We start from the raw sequence: 23,145 nt of genomic DNA on the forward strand, positions 1-23,145 counted from the left end.
TGTTTTTTTTTTTTTTTTGAACAAAATTCACTTTTTTAATTATTTCAATTTTATTTATATGAAATCATGTTTTCCGTTTTCTATCTCCGATTCTGTGGAATTCGTCCGTTTTCCGTATCACGGAAAACTTAGGCCTATAGGTTTAAAACAGATGATTCTGTTGCCTGTTAATTAAGCATGTATGATTTTATTATAATATAAATATGAAATTGGTTCATTGTTTTCAAACTTCAACAGGGCAATTTTGACATAAAGTCATGACGTAAGTCCCCCTCCGAACTCCATGTACGGCCAAAATAGCCAGTGGGGTTTATTACACTTAAAAAGGGCATTTCGTGATCCACAGCATCACCCCCCTCCCACTTTTCTCAAAAAAAAGTTGTTGAGACTTTTATTTCACTGGAAACCTCTGGATACATAATATTTATGTACAAAAACTGTCTTGCAGATTAATTCGTTCAGCAAAGATATCGTGAAATTTGAAATTCGTTCTAGTATACCAAAACGAAATTACAACAGTGGCCTATGGAGCAGTGTAATACACATAATCATGCAGAAATCGCAAACGCAAAATCGGAATCAACTGAATATTTGGGAATAAGCTTTTTTCGTGAATATCTACTGAAAAATGTCATAAAAGAGGATGCTAGGATCACGAAATGCTCCTTTAATCATCTTGTTATTTCAGCTTAAAATAGATAGAAACCCTTCACTTCAGTTATTACCCAAATATTATTTCAGCATTTTGGGTAAAGAAATTAAAATTTGAAGCAAATCGTACGTAGGAAAAACAAACAGAGCATTTCATCAGAATCGCATTCCTAATGCTTATGAAATAATGTAAATAACAAAGCATAACAATATTTGAATTTCCAACCGCAAGAATTTCAAATTATTGAAACAGCTAGTTCTTTCCACTTTATAATGATATTGACGATAATACATTTGATTATGAAATACTGTAAATTACAAAACATATCAATATTTGAATAATTAATCGCGATAGCTTCAAGTTATTGAAACAGTCGATTATTCTGTTTGATACTGTACTGACTATTATTACTGGGAATAATATCGGAAGTGCATTCCGGGTACAATGACTCTACATGATCTATACAAATTTTGCCGCCCTAGCAAATAAAAGTTTCAAAGTTTTCTATCTGTTGCCCCTCTACACTCATAGAAATTGTTCGTTGGCATTACTCAGTAAGCATGGTAAGTTGATGTAAGTCGTTGCGTCAACTTTCCGAGTAATGCCAACGCGTACAATTTTGAGTAACGCTGACTCGATATCATTATATTGGTCGCGCTCATTTGCACTTACTTTATTGAGTTGTTACAACTCAGAAAATGAAACTAGCCTAGGTTAGCATAATTTTCTAGAGGTGTGCTATAGTATACAAAATTTTGCACTGATTACAAAAATAAATATTTGAATACTGCTAATTGTGCAGAAAATTATCCAATTACGTGAATTAAGTAACAAAGTACCAAATTGGAATAACTCAAAACAATAAGTACCAGTAACTTAATATGAACGAGTTACATCAACTTACATGTTGAGTTACAATAACTCAACTAATTGGTTCTTTGAACCTTGTTTATTTTTCTAAGTTCCCTGAACTTGAATTCAGAAGTTGGCATTACTTAAAAGTTGACGCAACGACTTACATCAACTTTTTAAGTAATGCCAACAAAGTTGATTAGTTGACGGAACTTTTGAGCTTTTTCAGCATTTTTTAAGTTCGGATAACTAAAATGAATTTTGTTTTGTATGGTGTATATCAGCTGAAATGACTAAATCTTACGATCTGCGCATGCTCATTATCCTCTTTAGGGTTGCTAACTCAAGAAAATTCGATTTTTCGAGAGTTTGTTTTCAAGACGCAGAGTGGAATTTCAATACGCACAGTAACGCTTATCATATTCTTTCAACACATATTTAACTGCAAGTCTTACAAATATTTTGTTCAAAAAGCAAACACAATGGTATATATTAAGGTTAGCCGAGAGTTTTTCATGCGCTTGATTTCAGAGGGGCGTAAGTTCATAACAGAAACAGTGAACAAGCGTACCGGGACGTAGGCCTACTATTAATTTAATACAATAGAATAGCGATCCACGGTCAAGACATGAAAAGGCTATGAAACTTGGCTTAGCTCGTGCCCGGAGCTCGTGAGCTCGGGGGGGGGGGGGGTCGGGGGGGCATGCCAGGTCGGATGCCGGGGGGCACAAGCCGTTTTCGGCAATTTTCATAAGGATTTTATACATTTTAAAATTGATTGGGGGCACTTCGTCAAGCTACGACCTGGTAAATGTGTTGATTTTGAATTTATAGCCTTGATATCTTTGATGAAATAAATCAATGCTGCTATTCCCCTGATTACAATGTAATAGGGTACAACAATAACATCAACAACAATATCAAAAGGCAATTATTTGCAAATCAAATTTGGGAAGAATATTCATTTCTGAATTAGGCCTATATAAAGTGAAAAACAATCAATCACGATTCACTGCAGTCAGCGAATCAATCAAATAAAACTAAAACGAAAGGAGCAAGAAAGAATAAAGAAATACGGTAGTGAAAAAGAGAAAGAAAGAGAGAGAAAGAAAAGGAACAAAAAAGAAAGAAAGAAATGAAAAAAAAAAGAAATGTAAAAAGAAAAGGAGAAAAAAAAGAGGAAAGAAAAGAAGTAAAAATGAGAAAAGAGAAAAAAGAAAGAAAATTCAGCCATACGGGGACTCGAACCCACAAAAATGTTTCATAACAGAGCTCCAGTCCAACGCTCTATCCACTCGGCCATACATCAGCTTACGAAATTGATTGTTCTCGAAGCGGATATATAACTATAATTGGATGCAATTACGTGATTACAATCGCGTCCGCACAATGGCTCTTCGAATAAACACACATGTCGGAGCTGAAATTTTGAACGAACTGATGGAGGAAAAACCTCGTTTTTGCAATACTAGCTTCAATTTGGAGTAAAAATCAAATGGGATATCAATTGGCAGGATGTTGAGAAATAATGTAGGTATTCAGATGTCTAAATTAACGTCCCGTAATCAAGATATCGATAATTTCACAAAACAGTTTTTTCTCAGGCAAGATTCTCGAAAATGTTCCCCAAAAACGGGCTTTTAAAATTTAATCGGTACTGTATTTGGTTCTTCCCCATGGCAACATTATTTCTTTAATCGATTTGTAGTACAATACAAAAAAGAAGAAAACAATCACTCGGCGTGGTTTTATACGGGGCGCATATTTGAAAAAAACGTCATGGAACGTGTTTTTGATCTTGTGAACATGGTGCGTAACATGGTGCGTAAAACGGCTTTAAACGAAGGATTTTAAAAATTTATTCAAAAATTTTGTATAAACATACAAGAACAATGTTAAGCTACATCCAATGCACCAACATTTCACTTGCTGCGATATTTAATTACTGAGAAAACTCTGTTTTAGAGAACAACTTTATACGTCTTTTATACGTTTTTTATACGTCTCTTTGTGTAACCTTAAAGGGTTTGAGAATATAATCACATCAAAAGAATCTACACCATCATAGCACAACATGAAGTCTATTTTGATTATAGGAATAAAATCAATTCATCTCAATATGCAACGGAGGAATGTGATCTTTTTGTCACTGAGTTAACTATTCTATACAGACCATTAAAAGACTCGAACTTCAACGATACTGTGACAATAGATTTAGCTTTTTTATTTTGAAAGAAAACGCATAGCCGAATCGCTGAGCTATTAGCGATTGGCAAGATTGGTTCTTAGCCAATGATGGTACCATATCTTGTCGGGCCTTAAATCGGCTACGAAACGGACCTTAAATCACTACGAAACAGTGAAATTCTAGGTTGAAATTACGTACGTCAGGTACGTGTGTCGGTTTTTTAAGTTTAAAAAAAATTTGCATGTAATATATGAAGATAACATATTCAAGTCAATATTAATCATGATATTTTCGCCTAAATACATTTGTTTAGCAAGATACGGCTTTCAAAAGGAGTTGATACGTGCAGTTAGCCTATACCGATGAGTGTCTGATTCTATTAACCACACACGGTGAATGGGAGATGTCATAGAACTTTTTATAATGGTCGTTGTGCTTCAAAAGGAGGTACTATTGTACTTGCTGGAGTCTGGTTTATAAAACAATACATCTGTCAATAAAGTGGAGCAGTGCAGAAAGGGGTCTGTTTCCTGGCGGAGTTATTTGGATCGGAGCGCTGCGCAAGGCGTTAAGTGTTTGGAGAACTGCGCAAGGAGTTATGTGTTTGAGGAACAGTCCAAGGAGTTAAGTGTTTGGAGTACGGCGCAAGGAGTTAAGTGTTTGGAGAAAGCGGCACCATTTCTGTGCGAGGGTTTTATACGCAAAGGATTTTACGCAGAGGATTATAAATGCAAGTGTACAGTACAGTGGACTTCGCTGAACAGTGATTTTCACAGGACAAGTAAATAAAGATATATACATCAGCCATCCAGAACATTGCAACAGAACTCTATGATCACCAAGAAGAAGACTGCCGGCTAGTAAATAGTTAATAAAAAAAACCTTTCTCAGAAACATATTTTACTTTCAATTAAGACTTAAATTTTGTTATCTTAATCAAACAGTGTATTTTTGTTGTGTATTCGTGTGAATTCGGGTAAAAGTTAATTTTGGCCTTGAATCATTAAGCTCGTAACAACTTAACAAGTGACGTAGATTTCTTTTTGACATGGGGTGATGGGGTTGGACATTTATTTTTTCTTGAAGTACAGTGCATCCAGCACCTTTTGGAGACAAACTAAGTTTGTGGTACAAATGGTGCCATATTGAAGCTAAGCTGGTGAAATATGTTATAAAAGTGGACTAGTATAGGTCCACGCGAAATGTGCAAAAATTGTCACCTTTGAGGTCAAAATGGCCAAATATGATGCTAAATTTCTTCAGAAAACCACAAACAGACATAAACATTAGGGGATGATTGTATGGACCACCCCCACTATGACAACATTTGGGGGGGAGGGGGTCCCCCCGAATGTACGCCTATGGTGACGAGTGTATGCTTACCGGCGACGCGACGTATAGTAAGGTCCTTTTGGTACAAAACGTTGCTTTAAAAAAGAGGGGTCATTGGGTATACAAACTTAATGAAAAGGGGGTCATCATGGTCATGGGTATAATAATATTTTGGAAAAAAGGGAGCAAAATTATATTCTTGGTCCAAATTTCCCAAATGTACTATACAAATTTGCTGAAATAAGATAATTTAAGAGTTCCCTCATTGTTTTGTGGCATTTTGATGAGACTATTCTTGACAAAAAGGGGGTCATTGGATATACCCGCACCTAAAAAAGGAGTCAATGAGTAGCCGCACCTTAAAAAAAAGTGGGTCATCGGGTATGACATTAAAAAAAAGATCATACCGTATAACTTCTAAAGTTGAGCGCCCCTGTGGGTTTTTATAGAGTCACAAGCAAGCAAAAACATTGGTGTTCCAATTTTTTCCAGCTCAAAGATAAATGTACTCGTCTACTGTAGCCGAATCAGTTGACCTCTGATCTCCTGGAAAAAAATGCGTAGGCACCACAGAATTAGAGAATTCTGTGGTGGGCCCACGGATATCGTATATCCGTAATCCAACGTAACAGTACAATGCAGCTATACTAGCAGTGACTGGCAGTTTATTTGTGATTGGCTAGTTGAGTATAACCAATGAGAAACCGATAATAATGTTTGGTAATATTTCCCCATCGATTGTTGGTGGAAAACGTTATAAATAAAAGCAAGACTTTCTCAGGATCAGTTTACTTTTGTCAAAACTGCCTTTGCAACCAGAAATCGTCAGAAAAATTAAGATTGAGCTAGCATATCGAGGTAAGTTTAATTTTGTACTTTCATTGAATTGTTGAATTTTATCATGTTTATATTCATATTTCATTTTGTCTATTTTTCTCACAATTCCCTTCATTATTCATTGTTCAAGTTGCAATAGAGGCCCTGCATGTTTTTATCGATTGGCTCCAAACAAAGGATTTGAACCAGTGTCCTCCCGGGGTGTCCTTCACCGTAATCATGACGCAGTGCAGTCCATTCAATCAAATGTTGTCATCAACCTATTTGATCGTAGTGCATTTTGTTATGTGTGTGAGACGAACTGTCGCGATAGATTGCAATCATGCTTTTGTTGAATGCATTTGAGAAGTCCGCGTGATACTAGACTGCGGAACTCAGTCCTCAATGATAGTCAGTAATTTTGAGATATGTTTATTTAACAACGAAAGGGTAAAATCACAATTGTGCCACTTTTACTAGGAAAGAGAGCTGTACATGTAAATCAATGTTGATGCGTCTAATGCACTCCCCCTTCGGGGCTCGTGCATTAGACGCATCAACATCAGCATCAACGCATCAACATCATTTTGTCTAATTTCTCTCCCAACAAGTAATACGCGTTCATTAAAGGCTTAATGTACGATTTCCTTCAAATTTTAAATTTGTCATTATATACTCAAAATGCTGAAATAAAACTAAAAGCTGAAATAACGAGGTAACGTGAAAGAAACACTGCTTGTTAGTTTGGCCGTTTAACACGCAGTTCTATGGGCGGACATAAAGTCATAATTTCTTGAATTATGACTTTATGTCGAACTTTGCTCTGTTTACCTACAAACACAACAAATTTGGCTGATTCCATTTAGGTGCAAGTTGTGACATGTGTAAACATTACAAATATGCAAAAAAATCAGGTTTGAAAAAAATTAACCAAATTCATATTATAAGATCGTACATTATGACTTTAACCTATAAGTGTGCAATATTTGTTTGTCTTTTAACATGTCTTAAGGGAAGGGGTATGAACGTTTGGACAGTATTTATTGTGGGACATTAGAGCACATCAGACATATCGAATTGCATTTTGAATACGAAGAATATCCTTCTGATATCAAATAATTTTGATTTTTGAAATTCGCAATGTAATACACATTTTATGGCAAATCATTAAAATTGATATTTTTGATATTTAACAGTACTCGAAGTAAACTTTATAAATCTGATGATTTATACTTAACGTGTATGTAGGTGGGATGAAAAGCCGACGATCAATTGAAAATGTTGACATTTCGTATTGAAGATATGGATTTTTTCCCAAAACACCAAAAAAATTAGGTCTTTTGGGAAAAAATCCATATCTTCAATATGAAAGGTCAAAATTTTCAATTGATCGTCGGCTTTTCCTCCCAGCTACATAAACTTTAAGAATATATCATTAGATTTATAAAATTTACTTCGAGGACTGTTATATATCAAAAATTTGAAAAATATCAAATTTTTATAATTTGTCAAAATGAAAATTATTTGATATCAGAAAGACACGCTTCGCATTCAGAATGCAATTCGATACGTCTGAGGTGCTCTCATGTCCCATAAAAAATACTGTTGAAACGCTCAAACGCTCATTCCAGATCCCTTAAGTGACTAAGAGAACAGTATTTACTTACCATGATAAAATCATTGACATGCACATGTATTTAATTTTACAGCAGAATGTGAAATATCTATTCCTCATTTAATCTTTTTAAGTGGAAAAAGAGAATCATTATTCTTGCATCATGATAAACAGTAAAAACAGTAAAAAATGTCTTGCATTGTGTAATTGATGCATTCTTTTGATTTCACGAACGAACTCTTGATATACTTGATTTACATGTAAAGCCCTCTTCTTTAGTAAAAGTGGCACAATTGTGACTTTACCCTTTCGTCGTTAACATATCTCGAGATTAAAACAAGCAAATTGAACAAAACAAACGGCATTTTAGAGCTAAGACTACGCTCTTGACGTTGATGCAAGCATCATGTCACAACGGTATTTTCTAATTGCCACAGAGGGCACTTTTCACTTGCACAATTTTTTTTTTGAGCGTTTATTGCGTTTCGACAGTATTTTTTATGGGACATGAGAGCACCTCAGACCTATCGAATTGCATTCTGAATACGAAGCATGTCTTTCTGATATCAAATAATTTTCTTTTTTTTAAAATCATAATATAATACAAATTTTATGACAAATTATAAAAATTTGATATTTTTCAAATTTTGATATATAACAGTCCTCGAAGTAATTATATAAATCTAATGATATATTCTTAAAGTGTATGTAGCAGGGAGGAAAAAGCCGACGGTCAATTGAAAATTTTGACCTTTCATGTTGAAGATATGGATTTTTTTCCCAAAAAGACTAATTTTTTTTGGTGTTTTGGGAAAAAAAATCCATATCTTTAATACGAAAGGTCAAAATTTTCAATTGATGGTCGGCTTTTCATCCCACCTACATACACTTTAAGTATAGATCATCAGATTTATAAAGTTTACTTCAAGTACTGTTAAATATCAAAAATATCAATTTTTAATGATTTGCCATAAAATGTGTATCAAATTGCGAATTTCAAAAATCAAAATTATTTGATATCAGAATGACATTCTTCGTATTCAGAATGCAATTCGATATGTCTGATGTGCTCTAATGTCCCAAAATAAATACTGTCCAAACGTTCATACCCCAGCCCTTAACGATCGAAATAAAGACGGGCGGGGTTAAAACATATTAGAGAGATTGCGAAATTTACGTGAAACGTGATACGGGAACGCCAACGGCAAGCTACATTTGTCGAAAATCGGTTAGTATGCCCTCTAGAGGGTGAAATCTATTGTGAGTATGGGCCTATACGCTGGCGAAGTTACGTAATAATCGGATTAACTACCATAGCAATAGGTGAAAACAATTTTTGAATATACCGCGCTGCACTGATACGTTCACGCGGTACCTCTTCATTGAACCATATCATGCTGATTACTTGCACCTGTAAGATTAGAATCTTTGAAAAGACCAGTATTGTATTCAATCTATGATTGCAGACATACACAGTTGATGAGTGTAACCTGCTTGTAGTGCAGCGCGATATGTTCAAACTTGTTTGCACCTATTGCTATGGTAATTAATCCGATTAATTACGTAACTTCGCCAGCGTATACTCATTTTCCAATAGCTCTCAAAACTCAAATATCGCTAATCTGGACTGAATGCTCAGAGCAATTATAGATACAGCCAGTCGTATTTGCATATCAATAGGACCTACCGAGGAAAGTGGGTTTGATGAGAGAAGATAATCTTCTCTGGTTCGATGCACCCAAGGTGAATCAATGTGTGCTCCCTATATCTTTAGATATATTTGTCTCAGCATAGCGCCACCATGAGCTTTTACATGTACTCTTGGTTCAGACTCTATGCGGCTATCACAAACATACTACGAACGACGAGCGTTAGGACCGACACAAACTGGCTGTGTAGGAGGCTAGTTTGGATGTGAACGGCATTATCACGTTCTACCGCATAATGCCGTAATCAGTATCCCGTATGGCGTTTGCAGTGAACGCCTCTTCGCAATCTCTCTAATATCATGAAAGTAATTTAAATTAAACTTCAACAATACTTGTTTATTTCACCGGGAGCGCTTTCGAGCTAGGAACTTCCTCGTCGTCAGCCGATGTTGTTAGCTCTTAAGTTTTCTTGGAAACGGCTAGAGACCAACCTGATCAGATGACATCGCACTCGATGACGTCCCCGAAGTCGGAAGTTTCCTGCCCCTGGTGCCGCTGGGTTTGATCAGGTTGTCCCACACAGGATCTAGTTCCAATCCTGTGTCTCGGTTCATTGAAGGTCCTTGCTTCTTGATCTGGACTTAGCTTCCAGGACACTCATACTGCAGTTACTGTCCGTTTTCCTATACACAATACACAGTGCTCTCACCATTGAGGTGTGACCTCTACAAATAGTGTATGTTAGAAGTATAGACCATTGCCTAGTTAACGTCACTGTGTGAAAAATAACCGGCCAATATTTAAAGTTCTCTCTGAAATTCTAGAAAATATAGTTTTGTGACATGTCCTAGATTTTTAGCTAATTTAGGTGTTTGGAAATATTCGCAATTTGGTGTTTTAGTGTATGTTGTAGGTAATAGGACATTGCCTAGTTAACGTCACCGTGTGAAAAATAACCGGCTAATGTTTAAAGGTCTCTCTGAAATTCTAGAAAATATAGTTTTGTAACATGTCCTAAATTTTTAGCTAATTTAGGTGTTTGGAAATAGTCGCACGCACTTTGGTGTTTTAGGAAGGATATTCTAACGACAGATAACACCAAAAAATATGAAATTATTTCCAAACCATGTTAAGTTTACAACCATTATGTTTATCATTTTCAAGAATGCTGGTTAACAATATGCAGACAATTGTCTCATTTCGTAAACAAAGGCCTACAGAGTATTGTTACCTTGCTTTTGCTTTATAATCGGTTACCCGACTGAAACTATAATACCAGCTCATTGCAATACCGCACAGGTAAAACAGAAACATATGTAGTGTGGATTTAACCAGAGAAGATCTGATTTAACATAGTTGAGCTGTTTTCAATGAGTGTTATCTTGGTTTAATAGCTTTTAATGGGGTTTAAGTCCTGCAAAGGTCGTGGTGAATTCTACTGTAGACATGACTGCATAATGTCCTGGGAAATTCTTCTGTTTCTTTCTCCAGTCTATTTGGTGCGTACTAGCTTTTACATGTTCTTGTACGGCCGATTTGGAGCCAGCGGCTTTGGATTTGTGTTCCACAAGTCTCTTTTCCAGCTTCCTGTCTGAATCCCCGATGTATGTGGCGTGACAATCTAAAGAAGCAATTTTGAAGACTGTTCCCGACTGTTTCAACTTATCTATCATGTCTACCTTGTCTGCTATTCCACACTGCAAAAAATTGTGTCTTACCTGAGGACACTATAATTTTAAGACGCGACTTTGAAGCCACTTTTTAGCCATGTCCTTATGCAAGTCATGTCTTGCATGTAGGCATGGCTTATGGAAAGACAGGACTCTGAGCTATGTCCGTATCCAAGACATGACTAGCTACAAGATATCAACAAAGTATGTAGCTAGCCTTAAGTCATGTCTTAATTATAGGAGCAGAATGGGACATGTCTTACTTCATGTCCTAATTAAAGGCACATTATTGAATAAGTGACTTCTAACAAGTCACCCATTCTTCGAGTCGTGTCTTATCACAATTTCATATGTCTCTAAACTATACATGACTCATATGCATAAAGTAATGACTAACCACAAGACATGTGGTTAGGATATGTGACTTGCACAAAGGCACTAAATTAAGACATGTCTACTGAAGACATGTCTCCATGCTAGACACAATTTTTGCAGTGATGCATATATTTACCAAGATTTAACATTGTGATCTCTTCAACTTTAAAATCATACACATGTTTTCTGAATTTGTTTTTAATTTGTTTTTTTGTTTGTTTTTCTTTTTCCAACAGATAACAATGGCAAGTACCAGTACTACTACTACTAAAGAGAAAAAATGCGCCTTTGCTGTTTTTAAATCAGACGCGCAAACAGCAAACGCAGATAGAGAAGCCGTTACCTTCCAAGGAGTACACGTCAATGTGGGTAATGATTTCGACCTGAAAGACGGCGAGTTCACCTGTCAGTATCCAGGAATCTACTTCTTTGCTTTCTGCGCTCACGTCAGTGCTGGTGGAGGTGTCATCCTAAGAAAATCGACATCGAGTGGTATTTCGGATATTGCTAATGCATATAGTCAAAGCCGTGATTCCACGCAAGTTGCTGGTAGTACCATCCTAGAGTTGCACAAAGGAGACCAGGTATGGTTGGCCATTCCTAGCAAGTCTAATTTCGTCGACAGCAAGGAAAACACTCCACGGGAAAACACGTGCAACTTATCGGGCCACCTGATTTTTCAAAAATAGTAACTTTTATCATGTTTATTGGGACATCATTCCCATTACTTTAGCCATGCATATCAGCATAAGATAGATGATAGAAACCAATATATTAAAAAAAACTCCTAATCATACCTTATCCTTATCATATCCTAATCTGCAACCTCTAACGTCGGATGTACTGACAATCAGACTATAAATTATAATACATTAAAATGAAAATGAATACCAAAAATGTCCATCTTCGCAAGGAACAACTTTGAAAGTATTGACATTGACGATACCACCCCACCCCTCACACCCCATACACAGAAATGGTGGACATGTACACGATCGAGCTTGATGAAATACTTCCGTACCAACCTGCATGACTTCTACGACAACTCTATTGGCAATAAGCTATTACAAAAAATATTCTTTTCTGCTTCCTGACATCATAAGCTTTCCATTGATATATAACTTTATTTTCAATGAGGTTCACCTTTAAAGGTGAACCTCATTGAAAATAAAGTTATATATCAATGGAAAGCTTATGATGTCAGGAAGCAGAAAAGAATATTTTTTATTTGCCTAACGTACCAGGCTAGACATAATCTCCATGCAAAGATTGGATATTGGCACCCCCCCTAAATTACAAAACGAAATCGTTCAAATTGGGCGCTTTCGTTGATGACGTCAGCCCGGGGACACACAGTTACTTCCGGGTTCGATTGTAAACACAATGTCCATGCATTACTGTGGCATGCATCGGGCCAATGCACGAATTCAGTCATTGTCAGCTTACTTTACATGAAAAATATCGTCAATAAAATAAGAATAACTGAAGGAAACATCATGATCAAATCAAGAATGAAGTTCCTGAATAAAGTGTGTGGATTTAAAAATGGGAAAAGTGCTGGCCGGGGTGATTTGGGATTGGCCAAGCCATCCACGATATCACTGATATGCATAGGGAATATTACAGTAAAGCACGAAGATCAAAGATTCGCCGAAGAACCGGAATGAAAACAGATTGCAAAAAATAACTGCTAGTGCTACCAGTTCAGATCGTCACACCAAGTTGAGATGAACTTATCACAATGAGAAAATGAAGGAATAGAATAAGGTACATGTACAGGATTTTTTAATTATTTCTTAGCTTTACAACCGGTCATGTGTGATAGGCGAACTCGTACATACATACGGGATGAACTCAGTGCGTGACTGACCGAGACTCAGTCGCCGAGTCCGGTGCCGAGTGTTCAGTATCCGCGACTGTACTGTATTTGCAGACAAAATGACCGATTTTATATTCACATTCTGATATTTCCAAGTTATTGCTACTTCATCAGCAAAATGTATTCCTGTAAATGTTCCAAATATAAGATAACGATTGATCAAATCTGCTGAAACACACGCAAGCAGGACGAAGCGAGTCGCTGTGTTTGTGCATAAACCCTGGAACCACCTTGTTCGGGTCCCTGCCATTTCTTCAGCATCAATTTACGCATCATGTGCGGTAATCCATAAAACATGAATGTTTCACTTTTCAGTACCGTGACCGTATATACTGATTGTACTATCATTAAAGAATCGTGACACAAGTGACAATATTTTAATTTTATTCAGATTTCAGAATTCCATCAAATAATGGTCTATCAAGTCCAAATTGTATTTATTTTATAATAAAATATCTGTTTCTTTCAATCGTGATTGTGTGGAAAGAATGTATTACCGCAATGCGCTAAATATGAAACCAAGTTTATATGGGCTGGGTTTGATAAAATCGGCGGCTTTTTTATTAATTTTTTGATTACTGCAAGACGATATTTTTTTAATCAGATATTTTAAAATGAATCAAGAATAGGGAATGTCACAAACAAGTATTTAATTTTGATTTTGATTTAAACTTTTGATCCAAACACAAGGAATTAATTCCTACCTCGGAATTTTCAGATGGTACTCCATCTTTCATCAGCGAGTGAGTGACTGTATCACTCGCTGATGAAAGATGGAGTACCATCTGAAAATTCCGAGGTAGGAATAAATTCCTTGTGTTTGGATCAAAAGTTTAAATCAAAATCATGATTTATACCAACACAGACATGACAGATGAACTTTCATGAAAGTATTTAATTTGTTATTCGATCGTGTTTATTCAGTCCACGACATGAACGGCAGCAGCAAGCATTTGCGCATGGAATTGATCCCAGCGCGCAATTCAAACTCAATTACCCAATTATACCCAGCTAGTTATGACTGATTTTGTCAAAATTTACGGAAAATTTACGTGTTGACAATAATTCTATTATTTCTAATATATATAGAAGGAACCAGCAACTTGAAGATTCCTCTAATTTCAAGCTTTATTGTGAAAATCAGACTTGCCGGGCAGCTTGCAAAGTACAGGAAGCAAGTCTTGTTTACATGTTTCCGAGTAGGATCACGTGACTGCGAACCCTGAGCTCACGTCACGAGCATTCCCAAGGTCATAGACGATTGATTTGGGTGCTTTTTGGGCGCCTTAAAAAGACAAAAATGCATTCGTTTTTTAATTTTTCAGCTTTATTGGCCATCAAAAAAAATCGGAAAAAATAGTTTTTAGTATCCTGACATCATAAGCTTTCCATTGATATATAACTTTATTTTCAATGAGGTTCACCTTTAAACGTAAGGGACTGGTATATAGATATGCTTGAGGGAACTACATACAACCACTACACTGTTCATTGGCCTTATTGTGATTTGGCGGGAGTTTTAACAGCACGTGCCCTGAAAAAAATATGATGCGCGGGCATATTGTTGTGCAATGCCGTCAGAAGTCAACTCATCTATAGAGGCCCTGCATATGACGTATCATCCCGTAAATATGGCGGACTACTCAAATGCATTCAACAAAAGCATGATTGCAATCTACCGTGACAGTTCGTCTCACACACATAACCCTGCACTACGAACAAATAGGTTGATGACAACATTTGATTGAATGGACTGTACTCCGCCATAACTACGGTGAAGGACACCGGTTCAAATCCTTTGTTTGGAGCCAATCAATAAAATAATGCAGGGCCTCTATTCACCATAGCCATGAATGATGCAACAGGATAGGTGAAAACAGTGTTTTGATATATCGCCTTGCGGTGGTACATCTGCATTAAACCATAAAGACATGGATCGTAGTTCTGTAGAATATTCAGATCGTGCTAATTCACTCCCATCGTGTTAATCACTCGCGGTATACGCTGTAGAAGTGACGTCATAATCGGATTAACTACCATAGCAATAAATAAATACAATTTTTGAATATACCGCGCTGCACTGCAGCAGGTTGCACTCATCACCTGTCTTCAATCAAATAATAGATTGAATACAATACCCCGGGACAATACCACTCTTTTCAAAGAGACTAATCTTACAGGTGCAAGTGATTAGCATTTCTTTGAAATCTATGGTTCAATGCATAGCTATGCATCGGTACCGCATGAACGTTGTAGTGCTGGGCGATATTGCCAAAATTGTATTCATCTATTGCTATGGTAGTTAATCCGATTAACTACGTCACTTCTACGGCGTATTGTATAGACCACTTGACATCACTGTTTATCAACAAAGGCGAGGGACTCGTCTATCGATATGCTCGAACGAGCCACTACACTGATCAATATTGCTTTCTTGTACTGTATGAAATGCGGCGGGCGATTTAAAATGCACGTGCCCTTAGCAGACTACGATGCGTACGCACACTGCAGGGTAAAGAACAATGTAAATTGTCATAATGCGCACGCATACTGCCGGGCAATGACGTCACATGCCAAGTGGTCTATTCATTACCTGCTTTTCACACACTCATAGATAGAAAGAACCAATCAGAAGCGTTATAGTAAATTACTAGCCGTGCATAAATATTGTAAATTTTATTACGCGAAGCTAGTGCTTTAGGACAATTGTGTTATAAAAATAGCAAAACATTTTAGTCGTGTATGAAATAGGTTTGCATATATCACTTGTAGCTCGGGAAATTGGACAAAGAATGCACTTGTTCTGATATGTCGATGCGTCTAATGCACCCCCCTTCGGGGCTCGTGCATTACATCTCCTCTGATTAGATACATCAACATCTCAGTCTAATGCGTATAATGCACTCCCCCTTCGGGGCTCGTGCCAGGGCTCGTGCATTAGACACATCAACATCTCAGTAGCGTGCATTGTTTTGTATTCCGGTAGTATCTTCTGTCAAATTGTCGGGAATTGGATAATTTACTTACAATCTACGGCCTTTATTCATTATATCCCAGTCAGTATTCTGTTTTCTTCTTTCATTTCGGTAGGGTGCAATGATAATGACCTCAGGGGGAAATGCGGGGTTTTTTCCCTTTTTTTTGGAGGGGGCACTGAATCCAAAAGGGCCAGGGAGGTGGAGGAGGCACTGAATCCAAAAGGGCCAGGGAAGCATGAGCTAGGTCATGTTTTTGTAGCCTCCACAGGTAGTACTGATAATGAATTGCACGCTAATTGAATGTCAACATACTAAAAAACTGCTTATTTTGTAAACTCTGTGATTATATGTGATGCGATCAAGCAAAATCAGTCGGAACTCGGAAATATTAAGTTTTCAGTTTCTTACAGGATAGTAAAAAACATAAACAAATCTGGATTTTGCAGAAAACACCATTGAAATTTAACAACCAGTTCCAAAGATAAAAGCAATTAAAGAGTATCCAAAACAATAGGAACAAAAGAAAATCTTTTCTTTGTATATGGCTATATCTCAAAATCAATATTTCCGAGTTCCGACTGATTTTGCTTGATCGCATCACATAATGGATGAAAGCTAAGGAAAATGCTATCAATGAATAATCAATATATTAAACATAATTATATTAAACCTATAATCATGATAATATTTGACATTACACTCTACTGTTGCACAATAATCAATTCATACAGAAAATTCAAGATTGGATAATGTGCTTGTTTCTAAAGGACGGCATACACGATGCAATTTTCCAAGCAATTGCCTGTTGCACAGACCTTGGAAAAAGATTGCTCCGTGTATTTTGGATTTGCAAGGAATTAATCCCCAAGCATCAGGCAAATTAATCCCCCGAGCAACAGGCAAAAGGTAGAGACATGCTCTACTTTCAAGGTTGTTGCATGCAATCTAACCTCCTTCAGCCAATCAGCTGAGTGAACACCAGCTGGTCGCTGCATTAATTTGGGAAATGTAGGGACCAACTTGATTCACCAACATTCCCTCATTTCAAATCATTAGTTTTGGTTTCTCTTTTGTTCAGAAACCAAAAATCAAGGGATTAAAAAGTGGAGATGAACTGGTCTGCATTCATAACACTATTGTGCTGGGAGGACACAAGAGGGTATATATAATCAAAAGTATAATGGCCTATAACCATACGTATATAATAGCCTATTGTGCTAACATTTTCATTATCGATATCTATCAACGCGGGCGACAGTTGATGCTCTCTGCCGTAGGTGGCACACTTCCATGGCACCTTATAATTACACCCGAGTTTTATATACGAGGCCTACATGTAGAAATCATGTGCATATATTGAGGGGGGGTGTTTTGTTTATTTGTCTGAAATATAAACGATGCATGATGATGTAGATGATTTGATTATGAATTAGATTATTCCCCGGAAAGCACAACCCATACCTCTTACCTATGTTCCCTCCGCCACCTATATATAACCTCCTCCCTCCCCCTCCCCACACTCGATATCGACTCTTCCCTATTATTCCACTCCACTCTTCAGCTCCCCTCTCCCCCCTCCTTCCCTTCCCACTTCCACTTGCTCTCCCCCCTCTGTTTCTCTTTCCCCCCCCCCCCTACCCCCCCCCCCCCACACACACACATACACCCCCTCTTTCCCTGGCGATCTCTTCTCTCTCTCTCTCTCTCCCTTCTCCAATAAATAAATTGAATAAAAGTCAGTTTAAACCAGCTTTCTATGATATTGATCTTCCGTCATGCGACATGCACATAAATAGAGTTGTGTATAATAGTGTTTATATCCATCACTGAAGTCATAATCTGTCAAGTGTCTATTGTAATGTCTGTGGAAATATTTCGATGGTCTATATATTTTCACAGTGAAATCAGCTTAGGCTATTTCGTAGTCTCAAGTCAATGCTTTCAAACTAAATCAATGCTTTCAAATGTAGACTGCTTTGTACTTCTCTGCTCGTGAATATTGCACTGCGAAATTTAAACATTTCTTTTGTATACTTAGATCAGGTAACTCGAAAATCCTGTAATTTTATTCGTCACACCACTTATAAGAAACTGAAACCAAAACCGAAACTACCTGTCACAAATGTTTAGTTTTAAACAAAAGGTAGAAACAATGAGTTCGATATCTTGTGATTCAAGTGGTTAGGCAGGACAATAGGAAACCACGTGACCAAAACCAAAACCAAAACTAAAACTAAATATTTGAAATGAGGCATTGTAATGTGTGCACATGGTATGCTACATTGTATACCTATGCTGTTGTTATCCCTGGGTTGTTGCTGTCAAATTCTTGCTAGTCAAAATACAAGCAACACCTATGGCCCAAAAAGATGGTGCCATTTTGATATGATTATGAAAATCATTAACCACTAAATATGTTTTGAGTATATCCCCAAATCTATGAGCACGCCCAAGGAATTGCAAGGCCATACATTGCATCGTATATTTTGCTCAATACGCCGTAGAAGTGACGTAGTTAATCGGATTAACTACCATAGCAATAGATGAATACAATTTTGACTATGTCGCCCCGCACGCGTTATTTCTTTCTGCAACCATAATGGGCCGCAATGCGATAACACGTAGTACATACATGTAATTATAGGCCTATGAGGCGAGATATAACACGAGTTTATTACCATTATTATTTCCTCTTACTTAATAAAATAAAAAGAAATCGATAGAATTAAAATTATACAAAGGTTTACCTGGGGTTCGAACCCACAACCTATGTATCCATAGTCTAATGCCTACACGACTGTGCTATGATTCGTTGTGCCAGAAAGGTGTTTGTTTATGATACTTATTGATTACGGAATAAAGTGCATACACACAATACACTATTACTAGTATATTAGTACTAATAAATACGAATATAATCCTAACCCTAACCCTAATCCCTAACCCTTACCCTAACCCTAACCCTAACCCTAACCCTAACCCCCTAACCCTAAACCCCCTAAACCCTAACCCTAAACCCTAACCCTAACCCTAACCCTAACCCTAACCCCAAACCCTAACCCCAAACCGCCTCGGACGATGCGGTTAGTGATATATTGCGGCCCATTATGGTTGCAGAAAGAAATTAAGCGCCCCGCACAGCAACGTTAGTGTGATACCGATGCATTGAACCATATATGTCAAAGAAATGCTAATCTATTATATGATTGAAGACAGGTGATGAATGTAACCTGCTTGTAGTGCAGAGCGATCTATTCAAAAATTGTATTCATCTATTGCTATGGTAGTTAATCCGATTATGACGTCACTTCTACGGCGTATTGCTTAGCTTCGTGGTCAGTGAGCACATAATCTCACCCACTAAGTAATGGACCTTGCAATGTGAATTTGTGTTGAGAACTTTGATGTATTTTTAACTTGCAGGTCTATTGCAAAAACAACATCATATCATTGCCAAGCTAATATTATGAGGACAATGAAAATTACTCCTTTTTTGAGAAAATAAGTCGTTTAAAATTGATATTCCGCAAAAACCAACTTAAGCGGTGAGTTCCTTCGAACGAGACAGATTTGGCCTAGAAAAACGGTGACGTCATGAAATGAGATGTGCCCACTGTGAGAAATGGGACTACAAACGCTCTCAATGGACAGAACGTATACTGTTGTTGTTCACAGAAAAAAAATTCCAAATTAAGTATTACAAATTTAATAGTTCTTAAACATATGGATAAAATCAGCCGCATCTTTTTTATATATATATTAGACAATTGTGATATTAGTCCAGGGCCGGATTTACCATAGGGCCACAAAAATTGCCCTGTGCCGTGTGCATCTTCCATTTCAGCCGAAAAACACCATGTTTTGGGCCTTAATATGGCCTGTTATATAGCAAAATACCATGTTTTGGGCCTTAATATGGCCTGTTATATAGCAAAATATGGCCTGTTATATAGCAAAATTCAGCACCAATTCGGGCTAAAATAGTCCAACATTGAATTTTTCGCGCGCAAATGTCCTAATAAAATCTAAAAACTTGGCCACTTGAGTTCGTATGCCTTCCTCACGGTGCGTTTGGGACCTCCAAATTTTGGCCTGGCCCAGGGCCCCAAGAAAGGTAAATCCGGCCCTAGATATTAGAATTCATATGTATATCAATATCATGAGAAATATTAGGCCTAAAAAATAAATACATAATTTGAGCTTAGAATTTCATCTGAGACTAGCATATAAACCGTGTCAAGGCCACAAATTCATGTATCTGATTTCCCTGTATATTGCAATGCTATAGTTTCAGTTGGATGAAATATTACAAAGCAAACGCATAGTAACAATACTGTGTAGGCTTTGTTCCCGAAATGAGAACAATAGTGTGCATATTGTTATGCAGCATTGTTATGGTAAGTGATAGTACAACTCATTATTGCTTTTTTCAAACTTGTTAAAGTGTTGTATGATGAGAGCACGATAAAGTGCCCGCTTCTTTTACCTACGTCATCAGCCAAACGGGGGAGAACACGTACGCTTCAAACGGGGGAAGAACACGTACGAGGCTGAACTTTACCCACACAATTTCCCCTTTTTCAGGAGAAATACGCACAAAAAAATTGCAACAAGTGTCAACTTGTAATGTAATAATTCATTCTCTTCGAATAGAGATAAACTTGTTTTTGCAATAGACCTGCCCTTTAAAATGACGAAGCTGACCAAAACTGCTATCTTCAGAAGATAGCAAGCACAAAAAATAATAATATTTAAAAAAAAGAAGAAAAAAACATTGCCTAGCACGCGTTGTAGATGATGATTCAGTACGGCCCGAAACGACAAAACTGCATTGAACGGGGTTGCGCGCTCAGAGAAAAATCAGCATTTTTTCTTTCTAATACATCAGTCCCGATCAGAAAGTTTAAAGCGATATTACAGATTCATCACTTTCCGCATCTGCCTGTTTCTCTATTTTTACCTCCCCCCCCCTCCATTTTTTTAATAGCGCGGCATATAGGCCGAATGCCGATTTTGTTAATTCGCGCATAGTAATCGTGCGCGTTTTAGGATTTTTTCGCAGAGCTATGAAGAAATGTAAAAATGACGAAGCTGACCAAAATTAATTTAAAACGGCACTTATCAAGCAGAGATTATCATTTCGCTATATCGCTACTCTAGAAGTAATGTTTTACATTATTTTCTTTAAATTTTTACTTCATTATGTAGCGGCTAGTTTTTTCTTTCTAATACATCAGTCCCGATCAGAAAGTTTAAAGCGATATTACAGACTCATCACTTCCCGCATCTGCCGGTTTCTATTTTTTACCTCTTTCCCCCTCCTTTTTTTTTAATAGCGCGGCATATAGGCCGAATGCCGATTTTTTTTAATTCGCGCAGAGTAACCGTGCGCGTTTTAGGATTTTTTCGCTATAACTACTGAAGATTGTAGGCCTAGCATTTAGAATCTCATATAGTCCATAAATTAACGCCTATAGTCCCAAATTAAACCAAAACAAAACGTCGCAACATTTGAAATTTTAAATAATGAAAACATAGGCCTGCATTTTATTTCAGCTATATACTAGTATTCAGTAGGTAGAGCAAAAAACCACATGCAATTAAAATTATAAACCAAAACAAACATGATTCTATAAAACATCGCTTTAGGATTCATATACCACTAAATTCGCCTTTATCACGCACGGTCCCAAAATTTGCATAAAAATTCTGGAAAGCGGTATAATATTAACAATTTTAGTGTTGAAAATTGTGTTTTACTAGAGCTTGTGAATGTTATCTCTACAAATTTGAAAAGAAAATGCGAAAATTTGAGTGGTATTTACGATTATGTGCGCATGAACAAACGAGGTCAGAACGCGGTTAGCAGTCGGATGTAAACACGGGTAAATGTGGCCCTTTTATATAGCACTAATTTTCTCAAAATTCGGACCTAAAATGTAGTCATTTTCAGAAATGTTATACAGAATTTTGTTTCGATTCGAAAATATATATCTCGCGCAGGGGACAATGAAAACATATGCCTGCATTTTGTTTCAGCTATATAGGGCCTATACTAGTATTCAGTAGGTAGAACAAAAAAAACACATGCAATTAAAATTATAAACCAAAACAAAATGTAGCAACATTTGAAATTTTAATTTGATCTTCAGAAGATAGCACACCAGTAACATGATTCTATAAAACATCGCTTTAGGGTTCATATACCACTAAATCCGCCTGTAAAGCGGTTTCCGGTAAAAGTTTATCACGCATATAGTTCCAAACTTTGCATAAAAAATCTGGAAAATCGGTACAATATTAACAATTTTAGTGTTGAAAATTGTGTTTTACTAGAACTGAATGTTATTTCTGCAAATTTGAAAAGAAAATGCAAAAATTTGAGTGATATTTACGATTATGTGCGCATGAACAAACGAGGTCAGACGCGGTTAGCAGTCGGATGTAAACACGGGAAAATGTGGCCTTTTTATATAGCCCTAATTTTCTCAAAAATCGGACCTAAAATGTGTAGCCTTTTTCAGAAATGTTATGCAGAATTTTGTTCTAGTTAAGATGATGTCAAATATTTCTTTCAAAGTTGGACGTAACTCGATTTACGGCCAAAACGCGACTTCTATTTAGCACGTAAAGTCGCTGGAAAGCTTTTTTGTGGTATACAACCTTTATCTCGTTCAGCAGACAAAAACGACAACCAACGGGCATTTAAATTTGAGCTATCTGCAGTTGATAGCAATATCACACGAATCCGACAAACACTAAAATTACATAAAACAGATAGAGAAATGTAAAAGCTTTATTTCAAAGTTTGTTTCAGCGTCATACGGTATTCGGTTCTTGAGATATTTCAATTTTAATATTACCCATGTAAATCAATGCAGGAGCTCTATAGACACCGGCACCAGAATCGAGCAAATTACGGCATGTCTCGCCACATTTTCTTTTAGTATAAAAATCGGCAATAGGCCGAATGCAAAGCTAATTAAGCTATAAAGAAATGTTAAAATGACGAAGCTGACCAAAATTGCTATCTTCAGAATTAAGATAGCAAAAAAAAAAATAATAATATTAAAAAAGAAGAAAAAAACATTGCCCAGCACGCGTTGTAAATAATGATTCAGTACGGCGCGAAACGGCAA

The sequence above is a fragment of the Amphiura filiformis genome, chromosome 12 (assembly GCF_039555335.1).
Source record: "Amphiura filiformis chromosome 12, Afil_fr2py, whole genome shotgun sequence".
Classification (NCBI taxonomy): Eukaryota; Metazoa; Echinodermata; class Ophiuroidea; order Amphilepidida; family Amphiuridae; genus Amphiura; species Amphiura filiformis.